The sequence below is a fragment of the Erythrolamprus reginae genome, chromosome 1 (assembly GCF_031021105.1).
Source record: "Erythrolamprus reginae isolate rEryReg1 chromosome 1, rEryReg1.hap1, whole genome shotgun sequence".
Lineage (NCBI taxonomy): Eukaryota > Metazoa > Chordata > Lepidosauria > Squamata > Dipsadidae > Erythrolamprus > Erythrolamprus reginae.
The window spans coordinates 305,006,007-305,019,334 of NC_091950.1; positions in this window are offsets into that span (position 1 = coordinate 305,006,007).

Below are 13,328 nucleotides of genomic sequence, written 5' to 3' on the forward strand. Positions count from 1 at the left end.
CAATACACAGTAACTTTCCCGCTTACAAAGTAACTATGGAAAGCGCCCTATCAGAACCTTGGATAGGGACGCCAATCGCACGGCTCTAACCGGCCGGCTGTTTCTAAGCAAACACAGCACTCCTAACCCCTTGATTGAGACATACATAGTCCTCTAAATATGCCGGTTTGTAGCGCACTCTCTCAGAACGCCGAGGCATGACCGCCGGCTCTAAAACTGTCCCCGAATTTTGTTCTTGTACTCCCTCTTCAGTATCCGGAAATGCCTCATCCCTCAATGACTCCGTGGAGGCGTTTTCCCCCAACGTCCTTGCGGGCAACATTAACTCACTGTGAGCAGATTCCGTCTGCCCAGGATCCCCTTCTCCTCGGAGGTCGGCCACCCTGTCAATTCAGATCTGGTCCAAATGCCTCTTCCAAATCCTACCATCCATTAGTTCAATTTCAAAAGACCGAGGCCCCAGTTCCCTGCTTACTCTTCCTTTTTCCCAACTTCGTCCCCCAGAGTATGAGCATACGAAAACGGCATTTCCTACCCTTACCTGTCTGGCCGGGGTTACTGGCCACTGGACAGTTTGGGAATACCATGGGTGCAGTCTGTCTAAGATGATTCAGAGCTTGCGACCCATCAATAATTCAGCCGGGGTTTTGCCCGTGGCCATACAGGGGGTGGAATGTTGCGCCAGCAACAAGTCTGCTAACCTTTCCTGCCAAGAACCTTGCGGCATTCTTTTGAGGGCGTCTTTTACAGACCGAACTGCCCGTTCCGCCTGGCCATTACTAGCCGGATGCCACGGCGAGCTCAACGCATGTCTGATGCCAGCAGATGCCAAGAATGACTCAAACTGCACTGCTGTAAACTGTGGACCGTTGTCAGAGACGAGGAGGTCGGGAAATCCATGCGTAGCAAATAAGGTCATTAGAGCATCTATGATTGCCTGAGCGCAGGTAGACCTAAGCTGGACGACCTCCACCCATTTCGAATGGGCATCCACGATTATTAGGAAGGTCTGTCCCATAAAGGGACCAGCTAAATCAATATGTATGCGAGCCCAAGGTCCTGCTGGTGGTTCCCAAACCAGCGGCTCGGCCTGGGGAGGGAAAGGACGGCTTTCTTGGCACGCAGCTCACCCTGCCACCCTCAGCTCTACCGCCTTGTCCACTCCTGGCCACCAAACATAGTCACGAGCTAAGCTCTTCATGCGCACTATGCCCGGGTGACCCCTGTACAATAGTGCCAACACCTGGCTGCGCAGCTTTTCTGGAACCACCACCCTGCTGCCTCGCAGCACCACCCCCTTCTCTACAGAGAGCTCCGATTGGCATCTAAAAAATGGAACAAATATGTCTGCGGGGGCTGCAGATGGCCATCCCCTTAACACCCATTGTCTCACTTGGGATAGTATGGCATCCCGCCCAGTTACTCCAGCTACCTCAGTTGCAGAAATAGGAATAGCACTCTCAGATAGCGCGAACACCGAGCACGCCAGAGCGGGGTCGACTAGAACATCTGGCAGCGGACATCTGCTTAGGGCATCTGCGTGTGCTATGTGGCGTCTCGGCTTATAGGTCAGCGTGTAATTTTAATTCGCTAGAAAGACAATCCAGCGTGACATTCTGGGTGATAGGACCACTGGACTTTGACGGTTGCCAGACAAAAGCCCCAGCAATGGTTGGTGGTCAGTAACTAGCTCGAAATGCCGGCCATATAGGTAATCGTGGAACCGCTTGACCCCTGCAACGAGTGCCAGTGCCTCCTTGTCTATATGCCCATAATTCCTCTCCGCCTTTGCCAACGTGCGAGAGAAAAATGCCAGAGGGGCTTCGGTTCCATTGGGCAGTCTGTGGCTGAGAACAGCGCCCACTCCGTGCTGTGAAGCGTCACAGGTCAATACTAAAGGTAATCCCGGTGAGTATTGGGCCAGCACATTGTTGGACAATAGTATTGCTTTGACCCCGTTGAATGCTAATTCCTCCCTGTCACCCCAGTGCCAGTTTGAATGCTTGTCCAAAAGACGGTGCAACGGTTCGGCCACCGAAGCTTTATGCGGAATAAAAACCGCGTAAAAATTTAAGAGTCCTAAAAAGGCTTGAAGCTCTGCCTTGGACTGTGGCCTGGGGGCGTCCCTAATCACCCGTGTTTTCTCAGGGGTAGGGTGAATTCCCTCCCCATCCACAATAAAACCCAGGAATTCCACCCTTGGGACTCCAAAGACACACTTCTTTTCCTTCAGCTTAAGTCCCGCGTCCCTAAACTTGGACAAAACCATCCTTACTCGTGCCATCAACTCGTCTGTGGAACTCCCCGACACCAGGACGTCGTCAAAATATGGCACAGTTCCTTCGAGCCCGTATAGCAACCTTTCCATCAGGCCCTGGAATATCCCTGGGGCAATGGAGACCCCAAATTGTAGCTGGTGACACTTGAAGACCCCCAGGTGCGTGATGATTGACTGCGCTTCCGCAGCAAGGGGGTCGACGGAGAGCTGCTGATAAGCCTGAGAGAGATCAAGCTTCGCAAATACCCGACCCTTTCCCAGGGTATGCAGCAGCTGTTGCACCACTGGCAGCGGATATGAGTGATGTGCCAACGCTTTGTTAATGGAACATTTGTAGTCCCCACACAGCCTAATTCCCCCATCCCCCTTGAAAGCAATCACCACCGGGGTCTCCCATTTGGCCTGATCCACCGGCTCCAGCACCCCCTGGGCAATTAGCCTATCCAGCTCCTCATCCACTTTCGGCCGAAGAGGAATGGGCACCCGGCGGGCTTTTAAACGAACCGCCAGTACTTGTGGATTTAACCCAAATGAAATCGGGGTCCCCGTATAACAGCCCAACTGGCCATCAAATACTGTCGGAAATTCCTGTGCAAGAACCTCAAACCTTCCCATATCACTGACAGCATTTACCCCAATGACAGAGAGTCCCAATGCCTTGAACCAGTCCAATCCTAAAAGGTTAGAGAACGGTCCATTAATCACAATCAGAGGCAATTTGCCCACAAAAGTTTTGAAACGGACTGGAAAACGACCCTCCCCCAGGATAGGAATTGGTGCCCCTTGGTAGTCCTTCAGTTGCACAGCACATGGAAACAGGCGACCTCTGCTGATAGTTGGGAAACAGCACTTCAATGTTGCCCACGAAACTAGGGAGTGAGCAGATCCAGTGTCCACTTGCATTGGGCACCTCGAACTCCCCAACTGGACCTCCAACGAGATCTTTTCCGCCGAATTAGACATCTCCTTTACAAAGGTGGTAGCCAAACGTGGCCGGCTATAGATAGCATTGCAATCCTCCCGCCGGTTAGAAGGGAATTTCCGCTGCCATCGGGGAGTGAAACCTTGGGGCTCTCGTTGCTCCCGGGTCGCGGCTGTGGAAACTCTGCGAGAACGGCAGACCCTGGAAAGGTGCCCCTTGGCACCACAGTGCCAACACACCGAATCACGGGAAGGGCAGGTGGACCTCAGATGATTTCCCCCACACCCCCGACAAGGTGACTGGGGCGGCCGAGGTCATGTAGAAGGAGCATCTCGGTTCCTATTCACCACCAATTTGCACACCTCCTCCTCCTCTGCCCCAAGAATGCCTTCCTCTTCAGGAAGAACTGCGGTCTTATCCGTGGAAACAGCACTCTTGTGGGTGACATTCACGGCGCTGTCCATGGCTGCAAGCGACTGCGTTGACAGCTCAAACGCACGAGCCTCCGCTAGCGCCGCTTGGAATGTCAGATCCCTAATGGCCAGGAGACGCCGCTTAAGACGACCGTCTCTCACCCCAATTACAAGCCTGTCAAGGAGGTAATCGTTCAGGTCAGCGAATTCGCAATACAATGCCGCTCGGCGAAGGGCGGCCACATAGTCGTTTATAGACTCCCCCTCGGCTTGGTTCCGCTGATAAAACTTATAGCGCCGTGCACACCGTGAGGGAGCTGAGGCATAATGGTCCTGCAATGTTTTTAAAAAGTCATCCCACGAAACGTCGTGGATCGAAGTAGGGGCAAACAATGCGCGGGCAGTTTCAAACATCTCGGGGCCACGAAACCCCAGGAAATATGATCTTTTCCTATCCCCGGAAATTTCCGTGTACCCATTGGAGATTAAGAAACAATTGAAACGGGCGACATAGGAGTCCCACGTCTCCCCTTGGGGATTGAAGGGGGCGAAAGTAAGCTGCACAGACATCTTCACTTACTTATAGAGTCCAAGCATAGAATTCTCCGAAGAAATGGCTAGAATCCTCGCCGCCAGTAAAACAGAGGAGGCCTTAGATAACTGTGAGATTTAATACGGAATGCATGCCAGCAAGGCAGGTACAGGCTTAGAGAGAACATTCAATTACATACAGAGTTTTATAGCACCGCAGGCTGAGGCAGGAGCCAATCAATACACAGTAACTTTCCCGCTTACAAAGTAACTATGGAAAGCGCCCTATCAGAATCTTGGATAAGGACGCCAATTGCACGGCTCTAACTGGCCGGCTGTTTCTAAGCAAACACAGCAATTCACTTAACAGTTGTAGCAAGAAAGATCATGGAAAGGGGTTCTCTGCCCAGTTGCTGGGTGGGTCATGGATATGGTGGGCATGGCCTAGTCCAGGGGTAGGCAAAGTTGGCTCTTCTATGACATGTGGACTTCAACTCCCAGAATTCCTAAGCTAGGCTATTGTCTCAAGAATTCTGGGAGTTGAAGTCCACAAATCATAGAAGAGCCAACTTTGCCTATCCTTGGCCTAGTTGGCTTCCTGCGTCATGAGGGGGACATTTTTTGCCTGTCCCCTGGCTCTGCAGGCTTCCTTGAGCATCCGGGAAAATGAAAACTCCTCCCCAGGCTCCTGAAGCCCTCTGGAGGCCAGAAACAGGCCCGTGTCCAACCTTCCTGAACTTCTGGTAGGCCTGTTTTTCAGCCTCCTCAAGCCTCTGCATTTACCTGTATCAAAAACTGGCCATGTGGAGACTCCTGGGAGGGGCAGGGTAGGTGTGAGGGAGGCAGTCAGGAATTGGATTTGGGGCTTCTCTGAACTGCACAGAATCTTAGCTAGAGGTTCTTCCAACCCCCCAATATCTCACCCCTGAAAATGAGGATTAAATGATTATTATAATTCAAGAGCAGTACCTATTACAACTGATTGACAGATTTTGACAATGATTCTAGATTTAAATCTTCCCTGGATTCAAATAATTATTCCTGTATTTTTCTCTATATCATGATAAATTCAATTTCCCACACTCAGCTTCCTTGATGAAATTCCAGCCTGCCCCAATAGTTTAGATGTCCTACAGTGTCCTTCACTACCAGCTGATAATTCTAATATTCATTCTTACACTTCTGTTTTTTCACAACACTTGGTTAATCTTTTAGTTTCACAGTTGGACAATTCTCTCCATCCTGCATATGTTACCGCAAAGGAGGAACACCTGACATGATTTTATCAAGAGGTTTAACTTCAATATTTCATTTTGTATCTAAGACTGATATCTCTGAACCTTATTCTGTGTAATGTTCAATGGTACTTTGTCCTCCTTCAGCTATGTTGTCTCTCTTTACTCAATCTAGAGACACTGCAGATCTGTCTGAAACAATGTTTTGCTCTCTGGTGGCAGAAGATCTTTCCTCAGCACATTTCCAGATGTCTGCCAGTGATCTTGTTGAACTATATATGGAGGCCTTGATGTGTGCTTTGGATACACTGGCATGATTAAGAACCTGTACTATTTGATCAGGCCCAACTAGTTTGTGACATATTGCCTATTTTTGTCCACGATGCTTGCTGCCTCAGTGTCTGAAGAGGTGCTGGCACACTCCCAAGAGTTCTCATATGGAGATGAGTTTTAAAACAGCTTTGGCTTCTTATTTCACTGTGCTGGATATACAGATTTTGTATCATTCCATAATTCTGACACAGTAACAAGCACCCCACCAGATTTTCAGGAGTTTTGAATACTGCTTGCACCAGTGAATGAATAAACCACCTCCTTTAATGAGGCTCTATTTAAAAAGGGCTTACATAATTTATTTTCAGATAAGATTTAGACTATCTTATATGTTTTTACCTCAGATTGTTCCTCCTTCCCTCAGTGGAAGCCTAGATCTTTAGATACAGCCAATGCGTTTATTTTACTTCAGTTGCTCCTGAGGAAAGCATACAAGTTATTAAAATACTCCCTACCCTACTTAGATTCCTATCTTCCATCCCATATTCCCTTTCCCTTCTCTTAGTCCTCTGTATTTGACCAATCAAATGAACTCTTTGTTATCCACCAATAGTTTTCCTGAGTCTTTTAAATCAGAATTCCTTAATGTTTTTAACTTTGTGGACTGGTGGTGGTGGGGTATCAGGGGTGGGCTACTGCCTGGACGGCAGGGGAACACAGTGGGGTAGCAAAAATGGAGCTCCACCCCAGAGCACCCAATTTGCACTGAAAGATGTTGAAAGAAAATGCAGTGAGTTCCACATAAGCCAGGCCCACAGTGTGGTCGTAAAAATTTTGGTAGCCCTTCACTGCGGGGGATGGTCTGTGTGAGCAGCCGGCAAGTACATGAAGAAAACTCCATTTGCATGAGAATTATGCACACACACACACATTTTCTGTTTACTTAAATGGAGCAGTGTCTGTGTGCTCACCTGCTGCTAGTGCAAATGGGGATTGTGTTTATGTTCATTGGCCATTTCCATGACCCAGTTGACAACACCTCACAGCCCAATCCACAGTTTGAGGATCTCTGCTTTAAACATCATCTGTTCAAATAAAAAAAACCAACAAACCCTATTGCTATGCTAGCTCTAGCTATCCTCCTTTATCTTTTATTTCAAACAAATTTTCCAGATAGAGGTTCTCTCTCAACAGGAAACCACTTTTTCTTGTTATGATTTTATGATTCCGTCAACTGGATTTCAATCTGTTCATTCCACCAAGATGGCATTGCCTCAAATGTTGAATCATCTTGAAGTAACTCCAGCATACCATCTGTCACCAGTGTTTGTGCACTTATATTTATTGGCCAAATTTGATAATCTTTCCATCAGCTATTTTTATCCAAGTTGTGTTCTCTGGATGTTGCTGGTCCAACTTTCAGGAATCCGGTATTAACAAATCAAATCTGTTTCTTATAAGGTGAATAACTGCAGACTGGGCTAAAGAGACATCTGGTACCAAATTGTAACATTCTTTTCCCATATGTTCTTTGATATATCCATACATAATGTAAAGCTCTTAGATATTGTCCTGTCCATATTCCTAAGGCTGTTATTCTGAATACCTTTCTTCATTTTGAACACAATACTTCATTTAGAACCTTAGAACAATTCCTTTGGAATCCAAGATTCATGAATTTATTTCTGATTCAAGCTTCACTTCTCTCACAATTCCCCAGCTACCAAGATTATTTCCCCCCCTCTTCCTGGAAAATGAGAATTCAAAATATTTATAACAGTGTAACTCAGGGGTGGGTTCCTTCTGGTGGCTACCAGTTTGCCCAAACTAGTAGGGACCTGCTCGTGATGTCACAATGATGTCACTGAATTGGATTGATCAGTGCTGGTCTGTGGGCACTGCCATCTTTTTTTTTCAATTAAAAAAATGATTTTTAAATTCCCCACTCCCCTTTCTCAGCATGCACAGAAGTCAAATTCCAGCACAGTGCATATGATCGCCATAATTTTTGGCTTTGTTTTTTTGGCCATGTGGCATAGGAGGAAGCAAACTGGCAGTGATGTAAGTTAGAGTCCACCCCTGCTTCCAAGGTCCCCCCCCCTGTACTTGTTTTGGTTCCCAGCGGGCCTATGATGGCTTGCTAGGCCCAAAATGGAGTATGAGGTGTTACAGTGCCCCAATGTGCCCCTTTTGACTTCTAAGAGGCTTTAGGGAGGCTTGCTAGGCCCATAAGTGGTGCAGGCGGGAGAAGGAAAGGAACCGGAGTGGCGCAGCAGATAGAGTGTTGTACTGCAGGCCACTGAAGCTGATTGTAGATCTGAAGGTCAGCAGTTCAAATCTTATCACCGGCTCAAGGTTGACTCAGCCTTCCATCCTTCCGAGGTGGGTAAAATGAGGACCCGGATTGTGGGGGCAATATGCTGGCTCTGTTAAAAAGTGCTATTGCTAACATGTTGTAAGCCGCCCTGAGTCTAAGGAGAAGGGCAGCATAAAAATCAAACAAACAAACAAACAAACAAATAAATAAACAAACAAATAAATAAATAAATAAATAAATAAATAAACAAATAAACAAACAAACAAACAAACAAACAAACAAACAAACAAATAACCATCGCTGTTTGGAAAGCCCCACATGCACTGAGATTCAGTTGAGAGTTTATTGAAAGTGCAGTTAGCTATCTTTGCTCAAGCTAAGCTAATTAACAGTGGAGTCTAAGAATGCCAGATAATCAATGGGCATGTTCTCAGTTTCAAATGTCTGGTTTTTATTCCTGCTACCAAAGACCTTCTGGGATTCTTTACAGGAAAGGAGAAAGGGAGGGAGGGAGGCAGTGATGGGCTACCAAAATTTTTACTACCACACCGTGGGCGTGGCTTATGCATTTTGTTTCAACATCTTTCAGTGCAAATTGGGTGCTCTGGGGTGGAGCTCCAAATTTTGCTACCGGAACTGCGTTCCTGACCGTTCCTGTAGGAGCCCATCACTGGAGGGGGGGAAGGGTAAACTTTTTTACTTGTACTTCATCCTCAGGCACATAGCCACTGCTCACAGTCACTGCTCACAGTCACTCATGCCCTCATCACCTCGAAGCTCGACTACTGTAATGCTCTCTAAATGGGGCTATCTTTGAAAAGTGTTCGGAAACTCCAGATCATGCAGAATGCGGCTGTGAGAGCAATTATGGGCATCCCCCAATATGCCCATATTACATCAACACTCCGTAGCCTGCACTGGCTGCCGATCAGTTTACAGTCACAATTCAAAGTGTTGGTTATGACCTATAAAGCCTTGCATGGCATCAGTCCAGAATACATTTGAGACTGCCTTCTGCCGCATGAATCCCAGCAACTGGTGAGGTCCCACAGAGTCGGCCTTCTCCGGGTTCCATTGACAAAACAATGCCATCTGGTGGGACCCAGGGGAAGAGCCTTCTCTGTGGCAGCCCCAGTCCTCTGGAACCAACTCCCCCCAGAGATTAGGACCACACCCACCCTCCTTGCCTTCCGTAAATTATTGAAAGCCCACCTATGTCACCAAGCATGGGGAAATTGATTTCCCCCAGCTGCCCCGCTTTATGTATGGTATGTTGAGTTGTGTGATTGTTCTTAACAAGGGTTTCTTAATTGTTCTGCTTTTTAACACTGGATTTGTAGACTGTATTGTTTGCTGGGAGCCACTTCGAATCCTCGGAGAGGGGCAGCATACAAATCTAATAAATGAATGAATGAAGGAATGAATGAATGAATGAATGAACGAACGAACGAACGAACGAACAAACAAACAAACAAACAAACAAACAAACAAACAAACAAACAAACAAACAAACAATGAAATGCCAATGCTTTTGGGATATCAAAAACATCTCCCAAAGTCCAAGAAGCCCAGGTACTAAGTATGTACAGAAAATGTGGGCTACCTGAAATGCACACTATAATTAATATAACACAAGATGCCAACATTGATGCACTGTGGTGCTGAGCACACAAACCTTTACGGTGAAATCTCCACCACCACCAAAAAAAATAAAAATCTCTCCAGTTTGTTTTACTAAAAAGTATCAGAATTCATATTTTGACTTAATAGATTTGTTGCTAAACATTCCCAATGACTCATAGTGATCTCTACAAATATCAGACACTTGAAGTTTATTATACTTTTGATTCATCTTGGCATCTAGAGTTATGAATCTGGAGCATGCATACAATTTCTTTACCCAGATTTAACAGATTGTTTTTAAGGGGACCAATCAATCTTGCTGAAAGCAGCAGTCTCTATTTGGTTCATTTAGCATGGTATTGGCATCCTTTCTTTTACTGTGATAAATTAATATTTGAAATTAATATTTTATTACTTTAAAGTATTGACTCCCATCTTCATTCTTTCTACTGAATCAGAGCTAGGGATTTGTGAGCAATTTCCGGAAAGTTTTTCAAATAAAAAGTAACAATAAGAAATTTAATTTCCAAACAAAACCAATCAAATATATTTTTTTGTTCTTTGCTCTGTTATTTCATGATGAATCAGTGATAATCAACTATAGCAATAGTAATATGCATCTAAGTTGTAATGCACTAAATGGAAAACCATTTTTATTAATTTAAAAATTCCATATTGTTACTTTTGAAATATAAGACATTGATAAGATATTACTTTATTTGCAGTCTCTCTCTTCTGTTTCCTTCAACACCCAAAGACATACACGAATAAATCTGAAAATATAAGACTATTCTTAACCTGTATGCAATGGAAATGTTGCAGATAAGAAGGTCAATAATTAGACAGATTTCATTCACTACATCCTTTCCGTTCTTACAAAATTCCACAATTGGTCAAAAGTTATTTCAATCCGACTTATTTTTATCTCATGAAAAGTTTCTAACATGCATGAAAGAGAAAAAGCTCATTCCCGAGAAATTGAGAAAATGTCATTTACATATAAAATCAAAAGACTGTATGTATGTATTTATTTATTAGATTTGAATCTTCGGAGAGGGGCGGCACACAAATGTAATAAATAAATCAATAACCTGATACTGAAAATTACTTGTTCTGTTTACCTATAAGAATCTATTTCATAGCAATACAAATGCTTATTTCATTTTTCAAAACCTGATTTAATTTTCATGATATGCTCTGCAACAGCTTAACTAAGAAGAAGAAGAAAAACCTCCCTACATTTTATTCTTTAAGTAATCTAATGACTTGTTCATATCTTTTAAACAGGTGCACTCAGAAAAGACTTGAGTGCTGATCAGAATTTCTTTCACACACTTGAAACAATAATGGTACCATACTAGCAAATTAATGTGCTAATTTATTGGGTTTAATGAGATCTTTTAAGAGTTGAAGAAATTTGACATTTTGACGTTGTTATTTGCATTTACTATCTGTTTCTAATTATTATGTGTATATTGTCCATTTGCAGAAGTTGAGGTGGTGTGCAACTAGCCTATTAAACCCATGCTTGTTAAAATCATTTAATCATGTCTTCCATTCAAACCCATTCATTTCCATCTGTTGCTTAAATGATGTTTTCCATCTATTGCTTAACTGATAAAAAGATCAGGTCCACTGTATGTGACCTCTGGGAGTAAGCCACTCATAAATGAAGGTGTTAACTATGACATTGTGGTTTTCTGAGTCTTCCCCCATTTGATTTCTATAAAGGAAGTTAGCAACAGCATCCTCTCCTGGCCAGATCATGTAAAGCATGGAAAATTTCGTCTGGAAAAGACTATCAGTGGGAAGGTGAGTTGTCCTGAGAGACATGGGATGATGTAATGTCCTCAGACAGAGTATATGTTTTTATTTCCATGTGCCAAGACCAAAATAAAACTTACACAGATGTTGAGAAGCTTCATGCCTGGCTTGTTAGGAGAAATATATAAAAGGGTAGAGATGTTAATCAATGAAGAGGAAAACATTAGGAATTGCTGAAGTGTTTATTGTACAGCATGGATAGTAGATACTTGTGGTATTCTCCATCATGCTCTCCGTATCCTAGAATATAATTCCCCATGAGATTTTTATGGCCTACACCCTGTACCTATTTAAGCAAATCTTTAAGTCCTAGGCAGAATGGCTAATGCAAACAATGGAAGATGTTTTGGTTTTTTTAAAATGATTTGTTTTCTGGGATTTTTATTAATTTCTTGGGGGTGGATATTATATTTTTACTTCAAGAACAAATCTGGAACAAAGATTTAGTCTTCTAAGCTTCAGGGAACTCCTCTCTATTGAAGCCCATCTTCAGGGAACTCCTCTCTATTGGAATATGTGCTTAATATTGTCATATTTATATGTGGCCTTCCTATTGGTTGATTGGTGTGGTGATGGTTGTTGTTTCCTTGTGCTGCCAAGCCCTTGGTTCCTAAGTACTTGATAAGGTGTTGGTAAATCAGCACTCTTTCTATAACTGCAATCTGGTGGTTAACTTCCTCCCCATTTGTTCTACATACTCACAAGGGCAATCCATAAAGGGGATTCAGTAGATTAGATTGGAAGTATCTCCCACTTCCAAGCAATATTTAAAATGCATAGTTTGTCCTTGTATAGTAGCCTCTGGGCAGTGTGCAATGCCCACGTGAAGATCTCAGAAGCTGCTTTCTACTGCTTCTGAAATGTATATTTACTGCCTATTTTGTAAACTGCCAACTGTTGCAACAGATTAGGACAGTCTATAAATGTGATAAATAAATAAATAAATAAATAAATAAATAAATAAATAAATAAATAAATAAATAAATAAATGAGGAACAGGTGGCAAACAATCTGCAGCTAAAGGCCCAGCAGGAGTAAGCAGGACCCAAGGGGGAGAACAGCTGAGCAGACTGGCTGGTGGAAAAGACAGCAGCTTTTGGAGGACAAATCAGATGTCAAGGATGATAGTTTGACAAGGGTGTTGCAAATTAAGAACCTCGGGAAAGAGCCTCCCTATGCTAAAATGAGTTCAAAAGTATAAGTTTTGCAGGCTCTGCATGAATCAGGTCAGCAGGATGTAAAACGGATAAAAGGGACCTTGGAGGTCTACTAGTCCAACTTTCTGCTTAGGCAGGAAACTTTATACCATTTCAGATAAATAGTTATCCAATCGCTTCTTAAAAACCTCTGATATTGGAATATTTACAACTTTTGGAGGTGAGTCGTTCCACTGATTAATTGTTAACTACCAGGAAATTTCTCCTTAGTTTTAGGTTGCTTCTCTCCTTGATTTAAGTACAGATTAAACTAAACACACATCTGCAATGGCAATATACTGAATTATCTAGGTAAAACTACTACAACCATAAATATCATTGCAATTTGGAGAAGAATCATGATTGTGTGTCCATTTTCGTCCATCCAGCACAGTTCCAAAGGAATGAAGGATCAAGCCGAATACACCTTTCGAGGTAAAAATTGGCACCTTGAATTGAACCTACATGCCCCTTGCCTTGCCCCTTGTATAATTTTTGCAAATTAGACGTTATTCTGTTTAACCAGCTAACATGACAGCAGGTGAACAGCTACATTATGTGCAATCTGTAACATTTGGGACATCTTTAAAAGCATCCCCATTTAGAATGAGTTACAGTAGTGTAATTGAGAAGTGACAAAAGCATTATTAGCTGTCTTCAATATTTCCTGGTCCAGGTAGGTGGAACTGGTAGGTTTACCAAGATGAGCCAGTTTT